The sequence below is a fragment of the Talpa europaea genome, assembly GCF_964194135.1.
Source record: "Talpa europaea genome assembly, chromosome: 2".
In the NCBI taxonomy this organism is placed as follows: Eukaryota; Metazoa; Chordata; class Mammalia; order Eulipotyphla; family Talpidae; genus Talpa; species Talpa europaea.
Genome location: NC_140068.1, coordinates 33,520,797 through 33,542,981, shown reverse-complemented (window position 1 = coordinate 33,542,981; position 22,185 = coordinate 33,520,797).

Below are 22,185 nucleotides of genomic sequence, written 5' to 3'. Positions count from 1 at the left end.
TTAACCCAATAGAAGTCGAAAAGGCGAAGACAAACCGGACATGCCAAGGGCAGGGACCTGAAAAACTCTAGCGTGTTTCCTGGACTTGAATTGAGTTGGTGGGGTTAAGAGGTGCAATGTGTCACAGAATCTTACTGGGTCAGTTAGTTACTATCATTTATCCAATGCATAGTATAGCTAAAAGTATGAGGTTTTTATTTTTTTTTTAAATGGCATAAACTTCTGGTCTTCCTTATGTCTGTTTTGTATTGTAGACTTTTGCCAAGGTGCTAATTTTTGTTTCATCCTGGTAGCTCTCGTTGTTCCACTCAAACCACCAAAGCTGAGACTTACAAAAAAAATGTAGAGGAGGATAAGGACAAGGAAGAGAAAGTTGGAATTAGCAACATCAGTCACACAATGGAAGAGACTACAGTTCATAGTGAACTATCCGTAGAAGAACACAGTAGATTTTTCTACTGAAGAAACCAATAGACAGCAAATTTAGTTTGTGCAGTTTTTACCAGCTTTGGTCCCACAGGTATTCTAATTCAATGATCCCAGTGAAATTAATTCCTTCCCCCGAAGAACCCAGGAATCCACAAGCAGCCAACCCGCCTCTTTACAGCTGCTGGACTCCTGATAGCCTCTTACCACAGGATGTACACACTTAGGTATTGCTCCTCCAATTGTGCACTTGCATACTGCCAGACTTATACCTGCAATGTGCTGAAAGTGCCACTGAAAGAGTGGGAGAAGGTCAATGATACAATTGCCCATGTGGGCATTCACCCCAACAAGGTGGTGATCACTAGACTGAAACTGGACACAGACCACAAAAAGATCCTATAAATCAAAGTGAAAAATCTCTTCAAATAGGAAAGGAAGATGGAAAATATAAGGAAGAAACAATTAAGAAGATGCAGGATTAAAGTAATCAAGTATATAACTATCATTAAGGGCCTCCTTGGTGGTGCAGGGGTTAAAGACAGCGCTGTGAAGCTCTAACCAGCCACAGCAGCACAAATTTGTTCCCCTGAAGGCCAGGGAGCAACCCACATGGTGCAGCAGACCTCTCCACTGCTCCCCTCAGCAGTGTATTTCAATAGATCTGCCTGTTTTGCTCCCCAGCCTGTCTTTGGTGAATCCTCTCACACCCCCAAACCTCTGGCTTACAGCCCAGCTCTTGTATCCGTAAATAAATAAATCTTTAAAAAAAATCTTAAAGCTTTAAAAAAAAAAAACACCCAAATAAAATAATAAAATATAGGAAAATTCCTTGGGCAGAGGTTTTGACAAATATTTGTTTGGCTATGACTTCAAAAGCACTAGCAACAAAAACAAACAAAGAAATTGTACTACATTAAACTAAAAAGCTTCTGCACAACAAAATAAACAGTTCAGAAAATGAAAAGGCAATAGGTGAATAAGAAAAAATATTTGTAAATCATTTATCTGATAAGGGTTTAATGACCAAATTACAGCTCAAAGACAAGACAAACCTCTAATATGTTGGCAACATACTACTGAATTATTATTGGGTTAATGAGGAAATCAAAGAAGTTGAAAAATACTTTGAGACAAATAAAAATGAGAAATAACCCATCAGAATCAATGGGGCGCAGCAAACGCAGTATTAATGAAGGGAGTATATAGCAATGCAGGTTCACATCAGAAATAAGAAATAACTCAAATAGTCTTATCTCTCACCATAAGGAACAAGAAAAAGATGAACCAACAAAACCAAAAGCCAGTATAAGGAAGGAAATAAATAGATTAGAGAAGAAATAAATGAAATAGAAATCAAAAAGAAAGTCCAAGATATTAATGAAACCAAAAGCTGAATCTTTGGGAAAAAATATAGATAAACCTCAAGGTACATTTACAAAGAAAAAAAGGAAAATTCAAATAAATAGAATCAGAAAAAAATAAAACAGACATTTCAGAAATTCAGAGGATCTTAAAAGACTGCTATAAAAATATGTATGCTTGTTAGCTGAATAACCTGGGAAAATGGACACATTCTTAGAAAAATACAAACATATGAGAATGAATCAGGAATAAATAGAAAACCTGAACAGAACAACTGCAAGGAAATTGAATCACTAATCAAATGTCTCCCAAAAAACAAAAGACTAGGACCAGTTTTTCTGATGAGTTCTACGAAACCTCCAAAGATGAAATTAAAACCTATCCTTCTCAAAATTTTCAAAAATTGAGGGAAAGGAAATAGTTCCAAATGCATTTGATGAGGTCAACAGTACCTTAAATCAAAACCAGACAAAGACACCACAAAAGAAGAAGCTTATAAACCAAGTTCCCTATTGAACATTGATACAAAAATCCTCAATAAAATCTTAGGAAACTAAATTCAACAATGCATTGAAGGGATCATAGAGAATGAATGGCAAATTGGGATTTACTGCAGGGACTCAAAGATGGTTCAGTCACCATCTGACAAAATTTTAGACCAGGGATGGAAGACCAATAGGTGATTTAAGTTTTTCAAAACATAAGTTGCTTCCAATGTGCTAAGGCTTTAGTAAAGTCTCTGACGACTATATATCTTCACACCAATGGACTGGAGGTGGAAGATTCAGAAATCAGATGTTATTATAGAATTCTTAACTGTCAATAGTAGAAACCACAAAACAGTTTCTGAAGGGAAAATGCTGCTCAAGTTTGAAGGATACACAAAAACTGTCAATTTTTTGTGAAATAGAAAGAAATAGAAAACTGCCATTATCATATAAGCAAGTGTTCAGAAATGTTGCCTTCCACAAACCCTATTTTAGGAACCTTGGGAAGATATGCTCTGCTAAAATGAGATAGTAAATTAAAAATGTAAAAGTCATAAAGCCCAGAAAATATAAATCTTTACACAGAAAAGAAAGAGCATTTCTTAAATGATGGTGAGTGAATGGCTCAAAGTGACAGCTATAGAGCATTCCCTGAAGTGAACCACCTCACCTGAAGCATGAAGACGTAGGACACCTAGAGTCATTTTTCTAAGGCCTAAGGAAACAGACAGATTTCCTAATTTTTTATATGAAGTTTCTTTTAGCTTTTTAAAAAATATTTTCGTTACAGTTTCAAGAAGAATTACTGATAGTTATATAAAAACAACACCCTTCAAAAGATAAAGCAGTTATTGGGGCCTCCCTGGTGGTGCAGGGGTTAAAGATGCAGCACTACCAAGCTATCACCAGCCACTGCAGCACGAATTTGATCCCCAGCCTGCCAGGGAGCTACCCACATGGTGCAGCAGACCTCTCCTGTCTTGCCCACTGCTCTCCTCAACAGTGTGCCTGTTCTGCTCCCCACTCTCCCAGTGAATACTCTCACCACCTCCCCTTCTGCCCCATACTTCTGGCCTACACCCCAGTTCTTGTATGCATAAATAAATAAATCTTTTTAAAAAAAGATAAAGCAATTATTAATTTCAAGAGGAAATGTAATTATAGTGTAACTTATGTCAGCAATGAGTAATATGTGCACAGTAACATACATGGCCACATTCTTAATAACCTAAAAACTAATTTCATCAAAAATTGTGATGAAATTGTACTACATGAATGGAGGGCAATTTATAAAAGGAAACTAATTCCTCTTTATCCACAAGGAAATCAATTTTATAATGCTAAAATTTATAGAATAAAAAAATAGTTTTGAAGATATAGAAGTAAATTCTGATAGAAACAATTGAAGGGTTGAAAGTTCAGAAAAGCTGTTATTTAGAAATGAGGAGGCAATGAGGCATTTCCTCTTTCATTATAAACCCCATATTACTATTTGACTTCTAAATTATGCACATGTATTGCTTTGATAAAAAAATTTACATAGAGCACATTTACTTAAAAATATAGAAATTTACCCAAATCAAGTGAAAAAATCATATATTACTAGACTACAGGGATTGGTCCTTTTCTGTTAACTTCTGCTTCCTGGTTACTCAGGATCTCCAGCTGTGGCACTAACTTCATAAGAATCCAAAATGCAGTTTTCAAAAATATTTCATGCCTATGTCCCTTGCTTCAAATTCTTAACCCTGAGACTGAATGATTATGTCTATGTATTGAACAACTGTTTATTCCTCATGGTATCGTGCAAGATACACGTGACCATACAAATCCATCACTTCAACAAGGACTCAGTGAGGGTACCACTTCAGAGAAGTGGTTACTGTTGGAAATACATAGACATACGTAGTTCACCTTCAGAGCTCACCAAACCAGCCTTTATTAAGTTTACCTGGATTGGGGAAAAATGCACTGGTTGTTGGGAATATTTCTCCTTGTAAATTAGTAAATCGACTTCCACAATGTAAGCAAAAGGAAAGGAGATAAATACATGCGTGGTCAACAAAGAGGAAAATAGAAAAAAATACACAAGGAAGTATTAACAGAGAGAGAAAACTAGAAAATGACTTGACTTTTAAGTTCTTGAGGTTTGGCTTTGCATACCAAACTTCTTTGCATGAGATCCTCCTGTAGGCTGCAAATATATCACATTTTTACTTTACCTACTTAGAATTAATTTCTGGTTTTTCAACTGTGGCACACTGGCAAAAACATTAACTTTTTTAAAAACTGAAACACTGTGTTAGCCCCTCCTGCCAGACTTATAAACTCTCCAGGGGAGTGCAGGGCTGCAAAATTTCTTGGCAGTCAGCCAACTTCAGCAACCTTCATTCAGTTGACAATATTTGTGGATTTGTCTATTCAAACAAAACATCTCTAACAAAAACTCTACAGTAATATACTTTCTTGTACAAAGAAAACTTTATAAACCCTGGAGATTTTAATTAGTAGTAAAATGTGAAAATATGTAACTGAATTTTGTTTCCTCAGCCATTTTTATAAGAACATGAAATAACAGAACATAGATGTGTTATGAATAAAAGTATGGTAAACATACAATAATAGATTTACAGATTAAAAAGGCAGTGATTGAATCCAAAAATCTCAATTTCTTTAATATGGGTCAGAGGTGTCACAGAAGCTTCATGTGTGCTTTCTCTGAATAATGTCCAGGCACCCCTTCAAATATCAAAATATAGAACACAACAAGGTCACTGATACTCTTTTCAACATGGATTGCCTGCAGTACACATGGGGGAAAGAATGACATCATGATACTGCAAGTGCTAGCAGTAAAGTAACTATAAGGAAAGGTGTGCACATAGAAAAAGTGCTTTTTTTTTGGTAAGTCATGTAAGATGGTATCCACTTACTAATTGAAGAATCAACACCTCCCAGAAAAACAGCTTTTAAAAAATAGTGAGATCATTGGAAGGAAGAAGAAGAACATGATAAAAGAAAATTTGCTTCATAAAATTTAATCACAGTAAATATAAACTTAGACTGTTCTATTTAATGTCAAATAATTTATTAAATAATGCACCTTTTTTTTCTTGGCTTAACAGATTGAGGAAGGACATTAATAATGCTCTGCCATCAACTACTTCACTACACACTTCAGAACAGAGCAGATGACATCAAGGATCTGTGGGTAAACTGTAAATGAAAATCAGGATTCTGCCCCCTATGAGTTCAGTATGTTGTTGTATGGCAATTAAGAAGTTATAATTGCCTCTCTCTACCTTATGGTGAATTCGCTGCTTCCCTTTGCTTTAAATATTACAAAAAAAAAATGTCATGTGGATGCAAAAAGTAGTCAGCAAAAGAGCAATACAAATATGATTATATTAGAATGTATCTTGGGTATTGTGGTAATGACCATAGTTTATGGCACAAATTTATATTCTGCATATGTCTTCAGAAGTTGCTAAATATTACTGACAAGAACTGATGGTTCTGAGGAATAAGTCTTCACATTATCTCATAACTCAGCTAAGGGTGACAGAATTTTCTCTAAATCTCTGGTTTATTAATAGTGCTTAAATAAGAACTTATCCTCCATAAAACAACATTAGTTTTTTTTTTTCCTGGATCAGTTAAATATAATGTATTTCTTATATTCACTTTGAAAAATTGTTAACACAGGTTGTGATAAAAGCAGCATATTAAAGGGAAGATTTGAATGATTTATTCTTTCCCCAAAGATCTAATCTAGATTAGTCTTTTGATACTTATCTGTTAAGATATTGCATAAGAGAAAAGTGTGATGATCTAGACTGAAGATCAAAATCTCTTGCTATTGATTTTGTATATTTTTATTTCCTAGAATCAATATATTTCAGAAAATGCCTCCCTGTGGTAGAGAAAAACAATATACTTCCTTCTAAATATCCAAATGAATATTCAGAGAGACCGCGATCCTTCAATAAGCTACTTGTAAATATGAATGACAAGAAGTGCCAATTTCACCCTTAGGATGAAATAGCCAGATTTCTTAGACAAAAATATTTTCAACAATTGAATTATCTTCATTTAACACTCAAACATTTTTCAAATGTTTACAGCACCAGTAACATAATTCAAAAAGTATCCTTAATCCAAAAACTCATTTTTGGGTGTGTTTAGGCTACAAAACAAACATTTTACCAATTGGTAATAGCTAAATGTTGGGTCAAAAGGTCCATTACTAATTCTACTTTTCATTTTGAAATGATGTATAAACAATAAGCTATATCAGAAAAACTGGAAAGTTCACTGAACTGGGTAGTATTTAGTATTGTTGTTCTAACCTGTCCTTTTTTATATATACGTATACTTGCCAGTATATAAACATATACTTGCCAGTACTTGCCTAAACTGGAAAAAAAATGGAATATAAAGGAATTTCATAATTAATAAGTAAGCATATACAAAGAAAACAGTTTTACACTCAGTAATGAGAATATTAGATTTGACCCTGGATTTTGTTTATGTCTGGCTTCAATCCATGAATTTACCCTGCTTCTAGCACTGTCTTAGTTACCACTACTGAGTAATACATACACAAATCTTGATGTGACTTATTTGAGAAAAAATAGCAGCGTTCTGCCTTTTATCTTAAGTGAAGAAAAAGATGTTTCAGAGTTATAAAGGGAGAATTTGACTGAGAACATCTAGGAGCATCTAGTTTCCGCCCATGTGTGGTCTGGAAAGGGGCAAACATTCTGCAGAGTGGACTCAGATAGGCAGAAAGACAAATAGATAACTATATTTTATATAATTTATTTAATTGTACTGTATATTTTAGTCAAACAAAAAGATATAAATTCTTTTTGTCAAATCTGACTTGTTTCCTGAGAAAGTGTATCAGATTTCCTCGTTGTTTTTTTAGAGATATAGTAGCACTGATGAATATAAACCCTGGTAATACAGACATCAGTTAAAATTCATGGTCACCTTACGGAGTAACACCTATGGAAGAGGTCCCAGCAAAGGCCCAGAAAAGGTCAGTCTGTGGTCAAATATATTCAACAATCACCATGGTAACATTCCTGAGGCACAGCTATGGAGTAACCTTCCTTCCATCATCTCAAAAGATAATTCTGTGCATGACCTGTATTGAAGCTTTATCAGAATCATCTCTATATTGTTGAAATAAAGTTGTCACTCCCTAGAGAACAACTTTCTCATGGAACAACAACCTAAGTCACTTCAAAATACAATACTTAAGGGAACAGCACTGACTGTTCCCAGAATTACACCAGACTAGAATGATTTCCAAAACCGTTCTATCATGCTGCAGAACTCCCAAAATGTGTGATTTAAAATTCAAAGACTTTTCAATGTGTGCATGAGTTCATCCACAGAGCTAATTAGATGACTGAAAATATTTTTGTGAATGATATTTTTGTTGTGGAGAGATGACTCTCTTATGAGAGTCCTTCAGAGGATTCTTATTTTGGGAACTTGAAATATCTGCCACCACCATGGAATGTCTTTTTTTTCCCCTCCACATGTGGGTTGGTGAGATTAATACCTGCTTTTTGTCTGTTGTTCTTCCTCAGAGAAATGTCAAAATCCATAGCTCTTCCCTACAAAACAGCTTGCTATCTCTGCTGGGAAGCGTTTCTTATTGCATGTAAATCCTCAACTCAAAGTACCTTTGTTTAGATATCAGTCTTGTTTTTTTCTGTTTCTTTAAAGGATAAGGAGAAACAACCTCTATGCCCCAAATGAGGTCTGAGGATTATGAGTGGGTCTCTCCATGGGCTCACAATTTCTTCCCTGAGGAAAGTAATAAAAGGAGTTAGAAGACCTTCGCCCCTTCTGATATTAACCCAGTCTGCTGGGAGAGGCTCTGCTGTAGATGCTGAGCAAGTCCTTCATCATTTACTCTCACCTCTGAAACTCCAAACCATTTGGAAAATTAAAAAATCCTACCTTTAATTAGAGGGCAGAAGCAGTGCAGGTAATATTTGGATATTGTTTGTCTCTGTGTTTGAGATAGAATAAAGAGGCAATGAAACATTTTTGGTTAGTGTCTCTATCTTAAATTATTTTTCTCTTTGTGATACAACAGTTTCAACCAATAGACTAATCCCAAATCAGAACGTATCTCTAATTTTAACAAGTCCTAAAATAGTATAGAAACCAGTCAACTTTTAACTGAAATTCTCCAAAACATTGACTCTATGTAAGGACATATCTGAAATCACATGATCAATGACAAATTTTTTAAAAGTATAGGGGATAAAGGGGAAAAATATGACCTAATAACTATAGAAACTTGTGGAACCTGTAAGGCCAAATAGCTTAATATAGAAACAGATATTTGCATATAGAAAAATTTGTAGATAGTGTTTGTACACATAATAGTATTTCATTGTACTATCAATTGAAAAAGCTTAAAGTAATGAACACATCCAGCATTCCAATCAGGTTTCTAAGGTCATTCATTCTATAGTAAAGAATCAGTTATTTTATTCAAGGATCCCTTGTTCCAGATTCTTGGAAAGTAGCTGATCAAGGAATAGTGTAGGCAATATATGACGTGAATTCCAATATATGACTGGAGTTGTCTTGTAGGATCAAAAAGTAAGGGAGTGCTCAAAATAAAAGACAACACCAGAGTTAGGGCAAAGAAACACAACACCAACTGAAAAGAGCTCAGATGAGAAGTCTGATACCAGCTTCTTCATCTGTGTTTTTTTTTTTTTTCCAGAAATAAACTATTTTCATACTTGTAGTGCAGAAATATCACTTTATCATGCCTTTTTGAATGCTGACTGGCAGACAGTAATTTTAGTAAATCTGTAGTCATTCATGAGCAGAGAAAGTTTTATTTTATTTTCTGTTTGATTATTACTTCTCTGTTCTTTTTCTCTTTCTGGAACTCTAATTTTATTATGCCCTAATTCCTGAAACTGCCCTATAAGATTCACCTATTTTCCTTTTTATTTCCATCTCTTTGAGTTTTGTTTGACTTTTTCCATGATGAGTTTTTTTTCACTTATTCACCCAAACTAAATACAAAATTGTTTGCCAACAAGAACCAATGTTTTTTGTTATTCTAATAAGATCATATTTCATAATTCTAGTTCAGCTTGTCTTCTTCTAGGTCCACAAGCCATTGGAAAGCACGGCTTCCTTTAAGGAAATTTGCAGACTTAGTTACCTCATGAAATACTGAACTGCACACCAAGTGAAGAGATGAGGATGACCTCTTCTGCTCCTACTCCCACAGCTCCTGCCTGGCACCAAAGAAAATAAATTCCTCCACTGAGTGTTCTTCATCCAGTCAATCCTGCTTCTCCTTGGACATAGCATTACTGGGAAGGAATTCAACCAAGCTATAAAAATAACCCATCCCAACCTATACCAACCCCCACCAACAGTCAAGTTCGTCAGTGTAATTTGCCAGAAACTCTTCTGCCAATTTAACCTCCTCATTCCTACAGCTCTGAGCTATCATTCCTGGTACTCTTTGCAGACTTCTTTCATTTTTTAGATTTCTGATCAAATACTACCTCCCAGAAAGGCCTTTCCTGCCCATTCTATGTAAAATAACAAAAATCCACTTCTCTGTCCTTTTCATATGCTTTATTTTTCTTTGTAGACCTCACCTTATTTTTAAATTATTTGTCTCTTTGTACTAGAATATAAGCTCTTTAAGGGCCCCCCTGGTGGCGGAGGCAGTTGAGCACAGCGCTGTGAAGCTGTCTGCAGCCTCTGCAGTGCCGGTTCTATCCCCACTGGCCTCGGAGCAACCCACAGGGCGAGCAACCCACAGGGCGAGCAGACCTCTCCTATCTCTCCTGTTGCTCCCCTGAGCAGTATATTTCGTCAGTCTCCCCGTTCTGTTCCCCGCTCTATCTCTGGTGAATCCTCTCACCCTCCTGCGCATCTGGCCTGTACCCCGGGCTCTTGTATAAATAAAATAAAATCTTTAAAAAATAAACTCTTTAAGAGCAGGGAGTTTTTCTCTTTGTTTTTATTATATACCCATTACCTAAAACAATGCCTGAAGTGTTGTAGTTGTTCAAAATATGCTTGTTGGATCAAGAAACAAGTGAGATACTGGTATAAACCGTGGCCTCAGATGTATTTCTTGATTTGGTCAGCTTGCAGAGCTTGTTGTTTCATTTTTCCATGGACAGAATTTTGAAAAGAAAAAAATTCTAGAATATATGCTAAAACTTTTCTGTCTGAATACTTCCACCATAGCCATGTGAATTTTATAATATACTTTTCTTTCAAAATAGATAAAATTGTGTGGACTTCCAAAGATGGCACATTCAACTTTTGCATCTATTTCTATCCCCTCTATACCACCCTGAAATGATAATAAACATTGTTTAAATGCATAAACTCATGAAAGAAAGAATAGGTACAAAGATAATAACTACAAATTTTATAAGCTAGAAAGCAAATAGATAAGCAGGAAATGACTCAGCAGATGTGAGATAAATTAACATTAAACTAGGAGAGGAAGAAGCTAAAAGCCAATAGGGGGTACCTAGTTTAAGTCACAATATTGCCCAAATGCTCAGGAGCTGGCAATCCCAGACACCACTAGAAACACAGTAAAGATCTACAGCTACAATCTGGGGAGAACTGAGGATATATTCTCTGAAAAAAAATAAACAGAGGATTCTAGACTTGGAAACCAGTGTTGGGTTAGGAAAAGTATACTCAAAACAAAGACATTGCATGAGTATTTGCATACTAAAGGGATGAAATCACCACTCTAGCTTCCTCCTCCCTTAGCAACTAGACACAGCCAGATTTTTACTCTGTGCAAGGAATGGGTAGAGTCTTCTCTAGAAACTTGATCAACTCAAAAAGAAAGAACAACTTCCCAGACAAAAAGTGTCACAATTATATTCACAAACTTTAGGTCATTGCCAAGTGATCAAGTGAGGAACTACATCTTCCTTTCCTTTCCTGTGTTATTCTGGGTCAGAACTGGCCAAGGGAAAAATATGCATGATATTTGGAGATGAAAGTTAAGCATAGATTATTATTCTCTAAAGAATTTCACAATCAAAATAGATAAAATTGTGTGAAATTCCAGAAACTGGAAAGTACAAAGTTCTTGGCAAGTCCTAGATTGTCTCTCCCTCTCCTCAAATCCATGTCTAGCCCTTTATTTTTTTTTAAGATTTATTTATTTTTATACAAGAACCAGGGTACAGGCCAGATGCGTGGGAGGGTGAGAGGATTCACCAAAGACAGAGCGAGGAACAGAACAGGTAGACCGACTAAAATGCACTGCTGAGGGGAACAGTGGGCGAGACAGGAGAGGTCTGCTTTGCCATGTGGGATTCTTACCAGCTGGCCCGGATCGAGCCAGCGCTGCAGAGACTTCACCGTGCGGTGCTCAACTGCCTGCGCCACCAGGGAGGCCCCCATGTCTAGCACTTTTCTCCAATTGGTGGGAAGAAAAAGTATAAAGTCAAAAGCCCCTGTAGCAAACAGCAATTCCAGCCTTATCAGCAGCACCTGGTGGCAAATGTCCAGAGACAGTATAGAGCTAAGTTTGTCACAGGCCTCTCCCTGAACTCCTGTTTGTCATCTCCCTGAACTCCTGTTTGTCAACCACTGTAGTGATTGGACACACTGGACTTCTTAGATGCCCCTAAAAACCCCAACTTGTTCATCTAGCTCCATGCCTGAAGAGGAACTGCTAGTGATTTTTCCTCCAATCCATCAGTGCTTCTCTTTCAAGACTCCCTTCTAGTCCCCTTCTATAATGCCTCCCATAGTTATACAGGGCTAATCCCTAGAACAAATCTCATAACATTTATAGAAGTTTGGCTTTTCTAAGTGAATACTGAGTAGTCCACAAGCCCCATTTACATGCTCAGAGTTTCCAACTAGGTTTTTGTTCTCCAACTTTGTAAATTTATTCTGACTAGGCATCTGGGGAAAGCCTCTAGTAAGAAAGATGCCCCCTCCCCCCAAAAAATTAAAAAATACAGCTTATAGCAGAGACTGAATGATGTGTCAGTGAATTCATGACCTAGGTTAACATGAATGGTTATATTAAAACCTATTCCCTCTCTTTTTATGAATGCTTTAGCAAAAGATATCTGATTCCTACAGTATTCATTGCCTAAAGTGCACTCATGCACATACACACACACACAAACATGCACTCACAAAAATCTGTGCAAATCAGAGGATTTCTGTTAATAAGACATGGTTGTGCATAAAATGTCTTCACAAGTTGAAAATTATAAGAAGCTGATAATAGTGCTTGCAATTCTGGAAGTGAGAAGCTAGCTGAATGAGGGGGAAGGAATATGAGGAAGACCCCCTTTTCTCACATTTCATTGCTTCTGAATTTTGTGTCACATATTTCAAAAATCAAAAGAGCACACACACAACTAAGAAAAAGAAGAGCTTTAAACATTGAAATAGACATTGCAAAACACAAAGCAATGGAATAATGCTTTCAAAATTCTAAAGGAAATTATTACTTAGAATGCAATATGGTATGGAAGGAATTATTTCCTAGAATTCCATACATAGTCAAACTATCAATCAGTCATTAGGATAATAAAAAAGTATTTATATATTTCCCAGCATAAAATACCTCAAAATACACCTCCTGGGTAACATTTCACAGGCAGTTCTTTGTCTAGGAAGACAAAGATGTTGGTTATAGGAAACAGAAAATTCATTTCAGAAGAGTTACAAAGAGCATGCTCAGGTAAAGGACAATCCCAGGATCAACAACATGAGCCAACCCTAGCAGATATCCAATTCAGAGACCTCAGTCAGAAACCTTCAAAGAGACTACTACCAAAAATGAAGTGATTAGGGCCCCTATTGCACTTGGACATCCTGAGAAGAATTTTAGAAGACCAATGTGTGCCATTCTGGCCCTGCTTGTTCTCAGAGACATATTCTAGGTGGCTTCTAAGCAGCAATATTTATTTCTCACAGTTCTGAATGTCCAAGATCAGTATGCCTGCATGGTCAGGGCAGGCCCTCTTTTGGGGCACAGCCTTCTTGCTGTATGACAGAAGGGACAAGCGAGCTCTCTTTGGCCACTTTTATATTGCTCTCATTTGTGAGGAATTCATCCTCATGACCTACTCACCTCCCAAAGGCCCTACCTTCTAATGCCATCATATTGGGCATTAGAACTTCAGCATTGGCATTGTGGGGACAACTATTCAACTTATGGTTGAGGTCACTGGTACAGATAATTTCACTCTTTCTCTAACTTACGCAGCTTCTTTAGTAATATTAGTATTTCCTTTGTGGTTCTAGTTCTCTCTAGACATGAAAGCCATGACTTTGACTCTGTGCTTCAGCAATATCTTGTTCTTCCTTTTTCTCTCTATACTAAAAAGACCAAAAGCTTTCTGCTGTTGCCAAGCTTTTTAGTTAATTCACTAGCCTCTTTTAGCTTCTCAACATCTTCCTGTATTCCAATTCCACACATTAAAAATATCCTTCATTGTTAACATAGGAAGTGATTTCTTTTTTCCTGATGAGATGCATACTGAAACATGGTTGATTTACAAAGTACTTAAATATCTAAGGAAAACAATATAGCAAAATAATGAATAGCAGGGAACAGATTTGTACAGAAAAAAAAGAGGTGCTAATGTTTTGTCTTTCCTATATTTAAATAATTGATATCATGCAAGTAATATTGATCTAAAAAAGATTAGATGCACATCTAATAACATAAATCCTACAATTCAGTAGACCAACTTGTAGTATTTTTCCAACAGAATAGGAAAAATTCTTCTACTTAATGATTATGATGTCTTGTAACTCTATTTTACAGGAGAAAGAGAGAGAAAGGAAATGCAGGAAGCAAAACATGGATCCTGCTCTACCATCTCTAGTCTTCTTTCCAGAAAAGATAGGTAACTTGGGTAAACTATAAATTCCTTTCTCTATCTTCAGAATTTTAAAAAATATACCATGTCTTAGAACTAGAGAAAGAACTATTTCAAATAAACTTGGCAACAACTCTAAATTTTAGGTGAGTACTTGTCAGGGGCGGCTGCCATAACAAGGATGAATGTTCTTAGAGCTGGGAATTGAAGAACTGAACACACTGACTGGAGTTCAGAAGTTCAGAGAGCAATACGGAGTGCCAAGGCAGGTCAGACTCACTGTGTGAACACAGTTTCTCACTGAGCTGAAGATAAATAGAGAAATAGGTCATTGACAAACGCTAGCAATGGGCCAGCACAGAAATGCAATAAACCAGGTAGCTCATGCCCAGGGACCCTCAAGTCTCACAAGGCCCTGAGGTCCAATAACCTTACTTCCCTATAAAAAGATGCCATCTTGGAAGGACCCTGAAATGAAAGCAGAATCATGAAAGAACCTAAGTGATGCAATATAAATTGAGCTGCCTAAAGAAAAAAAAATAAATTATTGGACCTTATTACTTCAAATTGAACTAGTTTAAAATTGGGATATATGTGTGTGTGTGTGCATACATATGCATACATACACACATATTACTCACTACCTAAAAGACATAAAGAAGGTAATTAATTAATTGTGTTATAGTGAAATCACTGTGTGATTATAGTGAAAATCACACACTGTGTGATTATAGTGTGTTATAGTGTGTGTTGTAGTGAAATCAGCTTGCTGCCTTACAGTGTGAAGTTTAGGGCTCTTTCTCTACATTTAATTCTCCAGACACAATCTTTCTTTCCCAATCCCAACTTCCAGTGAATGATTCAACTCTTCATTCTGCTCATAACCATGTGTCAGATGATTATTGCAGATGTAGTTAATTTAAGAAGTTATAATGACAGCAAAATAACCTAGAAGTTATTTTACATCAGGTCACCTATCAAAACAAGTCAAGGAAGAACCAAAAGTCTCTGATAGACTCTGAACAGATATCTTTGACAAGAAGGGAATGTAGGAAAGAAAATTCCAAACCATGCTCCCACTTGGGGAGTTGCAATAATGTCAATTTAACTTTCTTAGTTAAAGATTTATAACAACAATAATACTCCAGTGGAAATGAAAATGGAAAATATACCATCTGACAAGAGAATAATCAACAAAAATAATTGCATACTTTTAACAACTCTTTGCATGTATGGATAGTCAAAAAGAAAAGTAACTATTTATTAGATGTATGAGGATTCTGGATATAAGAATTCTACCCCTCCCACCACATCACTTCCTTTTATAATTTGAGGTGCTCCTATGCATCAAAGAATGAAATTTTTTTAACAATTAGACTTTTAATGTGTATTAAAAAAAATCAGTATAGGCCCTCACTGAAACTGTGGGATTTTGTTATGATAATTTGTAATTTATAAGGGTCTGTTAGATATATTCTTTCCTGTCATTCTCACAATACTCTGTGTGACAGATGATACAGATGAGAAACTGTAGTTCAGTGAATTAAAGTGATTTCTCCAAGGTCACGTAACTGGAACATGAGAAGTTGGGATTCAAAACTGAATCTTACAAATGCAAATCCTTTTCACACGAATTCCTTTCTGAATTTGTCTGATTTACAACAAACTTAACTCTGCCCTAGCAAATTTCTCATATTTTTTCTTTATCATCAAAAAGTAGTTTGTCAAGAATCACTGTCAAAAATTCTTAATCTGGTGAACTGTATTGCCTTCTAAATTTAACTCTACACCAAATTATGCATAGACAGAGATTCCTTGACCTGCCTGAGATTGTGAAATTTTCTGTAGTGCCTGACGGACCTTTTTGATGCATAACATTTAGTCACATCAATCACATCACCTCGAAGAATACATTGTAAAGAAAATAATGTTGCTTGATTGATGTGAACAGATGTGACATGGGACAATTAAGTTTCAGCTTAAGGATCCAAGGAGAAAAACACCTGATGCTCTAAGAGGTTCACTAAACAAAGGTTCCAATGCTAATAGAATAAATGTAATTTATAAGCATTGTTTTCCCAAGTGGGAGAGAAAAGAAATACAATATATGTAAATAGTATAATGTGCGTTTATCCTCCATGCATAGGCAGAAAATTTCCTTGGTGTGTCTGAAATCTAATATTTCCCACTGTATTCCAGAGCCAAGTCTAACTTGGCAATGCTAATTCACAGAGGAAAAAATAATGTATTTTAGGAAATAAATTATTTATCATTATTATACATATGGATGAGGGCATTTCAAAATAATACAATTTATGACTTCAAAAATAAAGGATTTTGATAGATTTGAAATGTAACTGATATTTTATTGGGAATATTTTTGAAGTATTTTATTTTTTTTTTTCCTAAAGATAGATTTATTTATTTATTTATTTATGTATGTATGTATGTATTTATTTATTTATACAAGCACTGGGTACAGTCAGAAGCGTGGGAGGGTGAGAGAATTCACCAGAGCGGGAAAAGTACAGGCAGACTGAGGATACACTGCTGAGGGGAGCAGCGGGGGGCAGGAGAGATCTTCGTGCCATCTGGGACCCTCACCCGGGGTGGCTGGGGATCAAACCGGTACTGCAGAGGCTGCGGGCAGCTTCGCAGCCCAGCGCTCAACCGCTGCGCCACCGGGGAGGCCCTATTTTTGAAGTATTTTAAATGACGACTTTTAAAAGGCATTTGTTTGCTTTAAAAAATTTTTTACACTTAATTTGTTTTAAAAAGACATTTGCTTTGTTGCCAAAGGTTGTGACCATTCCTTTCAATGTCTTCATTTGTTGAATTTTACTTCATAAGTTAAGTCTCTATAAAACAAAGATCAAACTATGAATATATATTTAAATTACTTAAATTTTTCCTGATAGTTTTTTTTTTCCATTACATATTGAGCAATATAAAATTTGTATATTTAGTATCTTGGTAGAGAGGGTAATAATTTATAATCAATCCAATGCTTTTAAATCACACTCTATTGTCTTTTTAATGTTTCTTTCTTTCCCCATCTCTTGTTATTCTTTCTTGCCTTCCTCTCTTCTTTTTGCTTCTCAGTTGCTTTTTCTACAAAGGGAATCCTCAAGATTCCAACACCTGACTCTCAGATATCTACTTCTCACCCCTTGCGTGCACAGTTAGAGCTTCCTGGGAAGCCTTTTGCACAGACGAAATTCTCCAGACAACCTGGAGACTAAATCTGTGCCTGGGGCTTTTTATCTTTATACATGAGACACTTAAAATTACTTATCTCATGATGTAAATTGTGAGAGTTAAAATGAGACTATTCTAAAGTGCTTAACACATTTAGTGGTAAAAGTAGTAGCAGTAGTATGTGCTCACTATGTTAGTTTCTTTTCTTTAATAGTTATGGGTTAGACAGCTTAATAATTTTGTTGAATCGACAGTTTTATCTTGCAATGTTATGTCTTATTTCTCCTTGTGAATGCTCAAGAGAAAGGATAAAGGGCCTCCCTGGTAGCGCAGGGGTTAAGACGCAACCTATGAAGCAATCTGCAGCCACTGCAGCACGAGTTCCATTCCCTGCCGGCCAGGGAGAAACCCACATAGCGGGACAGACCTCTCCTGACTCGCCAGCTGCTCCCCTCAGCAGTGTGTTTCCGTCAGTCTGCCTGTTCTGTTCCCCACTCTGTCTCTGGTGAATTCTCTTACCCTCCTGTACGTCTCTGACCTGTACCCCAATTCTTGTATACAAATAAATAAATCTTAAATAAGAGAGAGAAAGGATAAAGATAAAAGCTGCAAGTTTCTTCTCTTTCCCTTCTCTAAGTGCTTATTATGAAGTACTCAGCACCATACCCCATGACAACTAGAGTAAAACAATGTATAAGGAGAGTAAAACAGGGGGAGAGAATGAGAGTGGAAAGGTATTTTTGGAGACAAAATATTATGTATGACATTCTAGACCCTTCAAAGTAACAAACACCCCAACTCTATTTCATCCTTCAGATCCATGGTTGTGAAAACTGAGATGTTCTGAGAGTTGAAAGAGGCCTTGGAGCTGAAGGACACCCAGGCTGGGAAGGAGCCAGAGGGAAGCAGGACTCACTCCAGCCACCTGAAGTCTAAGTAGGGGCAACTACTTTCCACCATAGAAAACGGATGTTCAAGACAGATGAGCCTGACTCAGACTGACATCCTCTTCTTCCTGTCTCCCATGACACACCTGCTTACCTCCCTTCCTTTTTGGGGGGCGGGGGAGAGGACTCTTGTGTTGAACCTCTGCTTGGTACAGGTGTGCCTTAGAAATACCCTAGAATCCTTCCCTTTGCCTTGAACTGGGGCACCACTGTAGAGGTTGGCAAGCATTCAAGGGTTTTTGGGGGGCCTGGGAGACCTGGGACTTTCCCGGTAAGTTTTTAGTGTTTTTACCATGAGGGACATTTGGGAAAGCTAAGAAAAGTTTTTCATATAAGGAACATTATAGAAACAGCCATAGGATGGGTTAGAAACCCAGTACTTCACCATACTATCCACAGAAGCTCTTTCAGGTTGTTGAATTTCTCCTAACTTCATTATCCACATTTATAAGATACTGATAGTCATACCTACCACACAGGGATTTTGGTGAGGATTAATGAAATAATGTAGATCTGGTCACAGCATCAATTTCTCACATCACATTTGGGAATTAGTGCCCTCAGGGGTACTATGGCGGTTGGTGGATGAGTTGATAGTTTCTATGATGGGGTGATCAAAGGGGAGGGAATTTCCAAGTCTCCTCTCTGCTGGCCTTGCCAAATCTTTTTTTTTTTTTAAAGATTTATTTTTATTTAATATGCATACATGAACTGGGGTGTAGGCCAGAGGTGTAGGGGATGAGAGGATTCACCAGAGACAGAGTGGGGAGAAGAACAGGCAGAGCTACTGAAATATACTGCTGAGGGGAGCAGCGGGTGAGACAGGAGAGGTCTGCTGCACCATGTGGGTTTGCACCCTGGTTGGGGGTCAAACTCAGACGGTCTCCATGATAGCACTGAGACTTAACCCCTAGGCCACCAGGGAGCCCTTATCCAGCCAAATCTTGTCTAATATCTTGGTAAACTTTACCCAGCACCTAAGAGGAAATCTCACTTTATCCCATAGCCTGGAGAATTCCATGTCTGGGTCAGTATCCACCAAGATTTGTTTTACCTCCTTTAAATGGCTCAGGATTGATATCAGTTGCACTCTACCAGGCACATCTGCATTCATCAACTGCTCTCTCCTCTTCCCTATTTTAAATCTAAATTTTATATTGATTTATTTTACAATAAAACTTTGCTATCAAACACCAAACCAAGCTCCTAACCTCCCCTCCCAAAAAGTGCCTACTTCATTCAGCCATATGGGAAGGCTTTCCTTAAATAGTCCTATTTCTGGGTTATTACTTATTTTATTTTCTTTAATTATGATGGACTTCTCTCGTCTCTACTTACTTACCAAAATTCTACTCACTCTTCAAAAACTATCTCACATATTATCTCCTCTGGGAAACTTCTCCCGGTTCTGCCAGATGAGATTAATTACTATAGAGCTTGCTCATAACACAAGTGTAGTCCTAGCACTTATGTGACTTTTTCCCCTACTAAATGCCATGAAGCTGGATTCTGTCCTATTAAATTATTTAGGTCTAGCCAGAAAATGCAGTGAACTTTGATCAAATATAATAATAAAGATACAAGGATCTATTGATATAGCGTTGTTATCCTTAATTTTCACCTGCTCTTAAAAATGTATTCAAATATTATGTCATGGATGTTAAGCATTTAAGGTATTTCTCCCAATTTCCCTGCATGGCACCAATTTATGAAATTCCCTCATGTGCACAGCTACTAATACAAGCAGAGAAGTTTTGAGAAAACATAAAAATTGGAGATTGGGAACCTGGTTCTGGCTCACCTTTGCCACTCATGAACTGTATCATTGTGAGAAAATCATGTTCTTGGGCCATAATTTTCTCATTTGTAAAATAAGCTAAATTAGGAAAAGATTCTTTTTTTTTAATTTTTTTTTAAGAATTATTTATTTTATACAAGCACTGGATACAGTCAGAAGCGCGGGAGGGTGAGAGAATTCACCAGAGCCAGAGCGGGGAGCAGAGCAGGAAGAAGGACCGAAGTACACTGCTGAGGGGAGCAGTGGGTGGCAGGAGAGGTCTGTGCGCCATGTGGGACCTTCCTCGGCTGGCCAGGGAACAGCCGGGGATCGAACCGGCGCTGCAGAGGCTGCGGGCAGCTTCGCAACCCAGCGCTTAACCGCTGCGCCACGAGGGAGGCCCTAAATTAGGAAAAGATTCTAACTTCCTTTCCAGTTATGATATTCTACCATTTACCATTGTATAAATATCAATCCTAAGGCATTATCAATACATTGCTTTTACTCAAGATTTGTACTGATAACACTGAGTTTAAATGGAAGTTAAATGAAATGAGGGTGGTGACTTGCAAACAACTGGAGAAGAGTTGTCTGTGATTTGGGATGCTTTGCCATCTTTTGTATCAAAAAATACCTGTTGAAATTTGATCTTGGTTGCTTTGAATGTGTAATCAGTGATGGGTTATATCAGGTTCCTATTTAAAAGAGAGCCAGAGAGGGATATAATAGCTTAAATTATTGAGAGAATGTTTTCAGGAGTGAAAGAAGAGGAATAAGGCGGGGGAAAAGAAAGCTCAGCAGATATGTGGTCTTCCCTGAACAATAGCTTTAGTCTCATCCAATGGAGAAGTCTGGTACCTAATTACAGCAAATATTTGACTCATATGAGGCAAGGGAGTGACCTTTGGTTTTCCATACCAGTCATTAACCACTCTTGGGGGTAGATCTTGGAGCCAAGGAGGTAAGGGTGTTCCTGGCTGCCACTTTCCCTAGGTCAATTCCTTGTAAAGAAGATGGGGAAGTTCTAAATTAACAATTAAGACTCAAGAGTCCATAGAGGATGGATGCTTCAGCTGCTAAAGGTAGGTAGGTACCAAAATCATCTTCTGATTAAAACTATTTTGTTCACCAGAGCAAAGGTCAGTGCTCAAAAGAGTAGAAGTGTTCACATATCTGAGGAAAAATGTTAATACTAGAATGTTCTGAGTTCTGAGTGCAGCCATATATTTACTCATTCTCTTTTTCATATAGTCAAGTAATAAACATTTATTTAGTCCTACTTACTATGATCCACTGCAGTAAACAATGCAATTGTGTCAATGGTTTCATATCAGAAACAAGAATTCATCAATGCGTGGGATGATTCCACACACTGTCCATTCTGGAAAGGGCCTCTCAAGAATAGTTTAGACTGAGTTCCAACTATATGTCAGAGGACAGACCTGAGTCTACCAGCAGCAACCAACCAATGACCTAGAGGTGTCAAGACCCAGGATCCATGCATATATATTTGCCAAAAACAGAACTCTTGGATTTATAAAAGCAATATGGTGTTGCAGAACATGTAGGGTTTAGAATCCATGTGCTTTACAAGTTGGATATCAACAGTTTGTTTTTTCCCTCTTGGATAATATTTGTTTGATTCATTCCTCTTAATTAAATTTCCTGTGGGTTATTTGTGAACCTCATGCTTGCAAGTAAGGAAGTTGTTGTCCACCTCCAGAAATGGGCAAAGAATGTTCACTACAACCATCAATGTAGCCTATGTCCTATGAATCACAGATGCTGTAACAGATAGGACAATTCATACTGAAATCCCTTCCAAAGTTTCTAAAGTGACTGAATAAGGAGTAATAGTACTAGAAGAGAAACAAAATACTGGAAGAGAAAATTTGGAAGAAAAGTGTTTAAATTGGCTCAAAGACCTTTGAGCTCCTTCCCATCCATGCATAGATGTCATAAAAGTTTCCCATTTATGGGAGGCACTGCTTTTTGAGCCTGATTATTCTTTGTTGCCTGACACCATATCTAGTTCATTTGGGCCCAATTATTATTCTTTTTTCCCTCGCTGTAAAGTTTCAAGC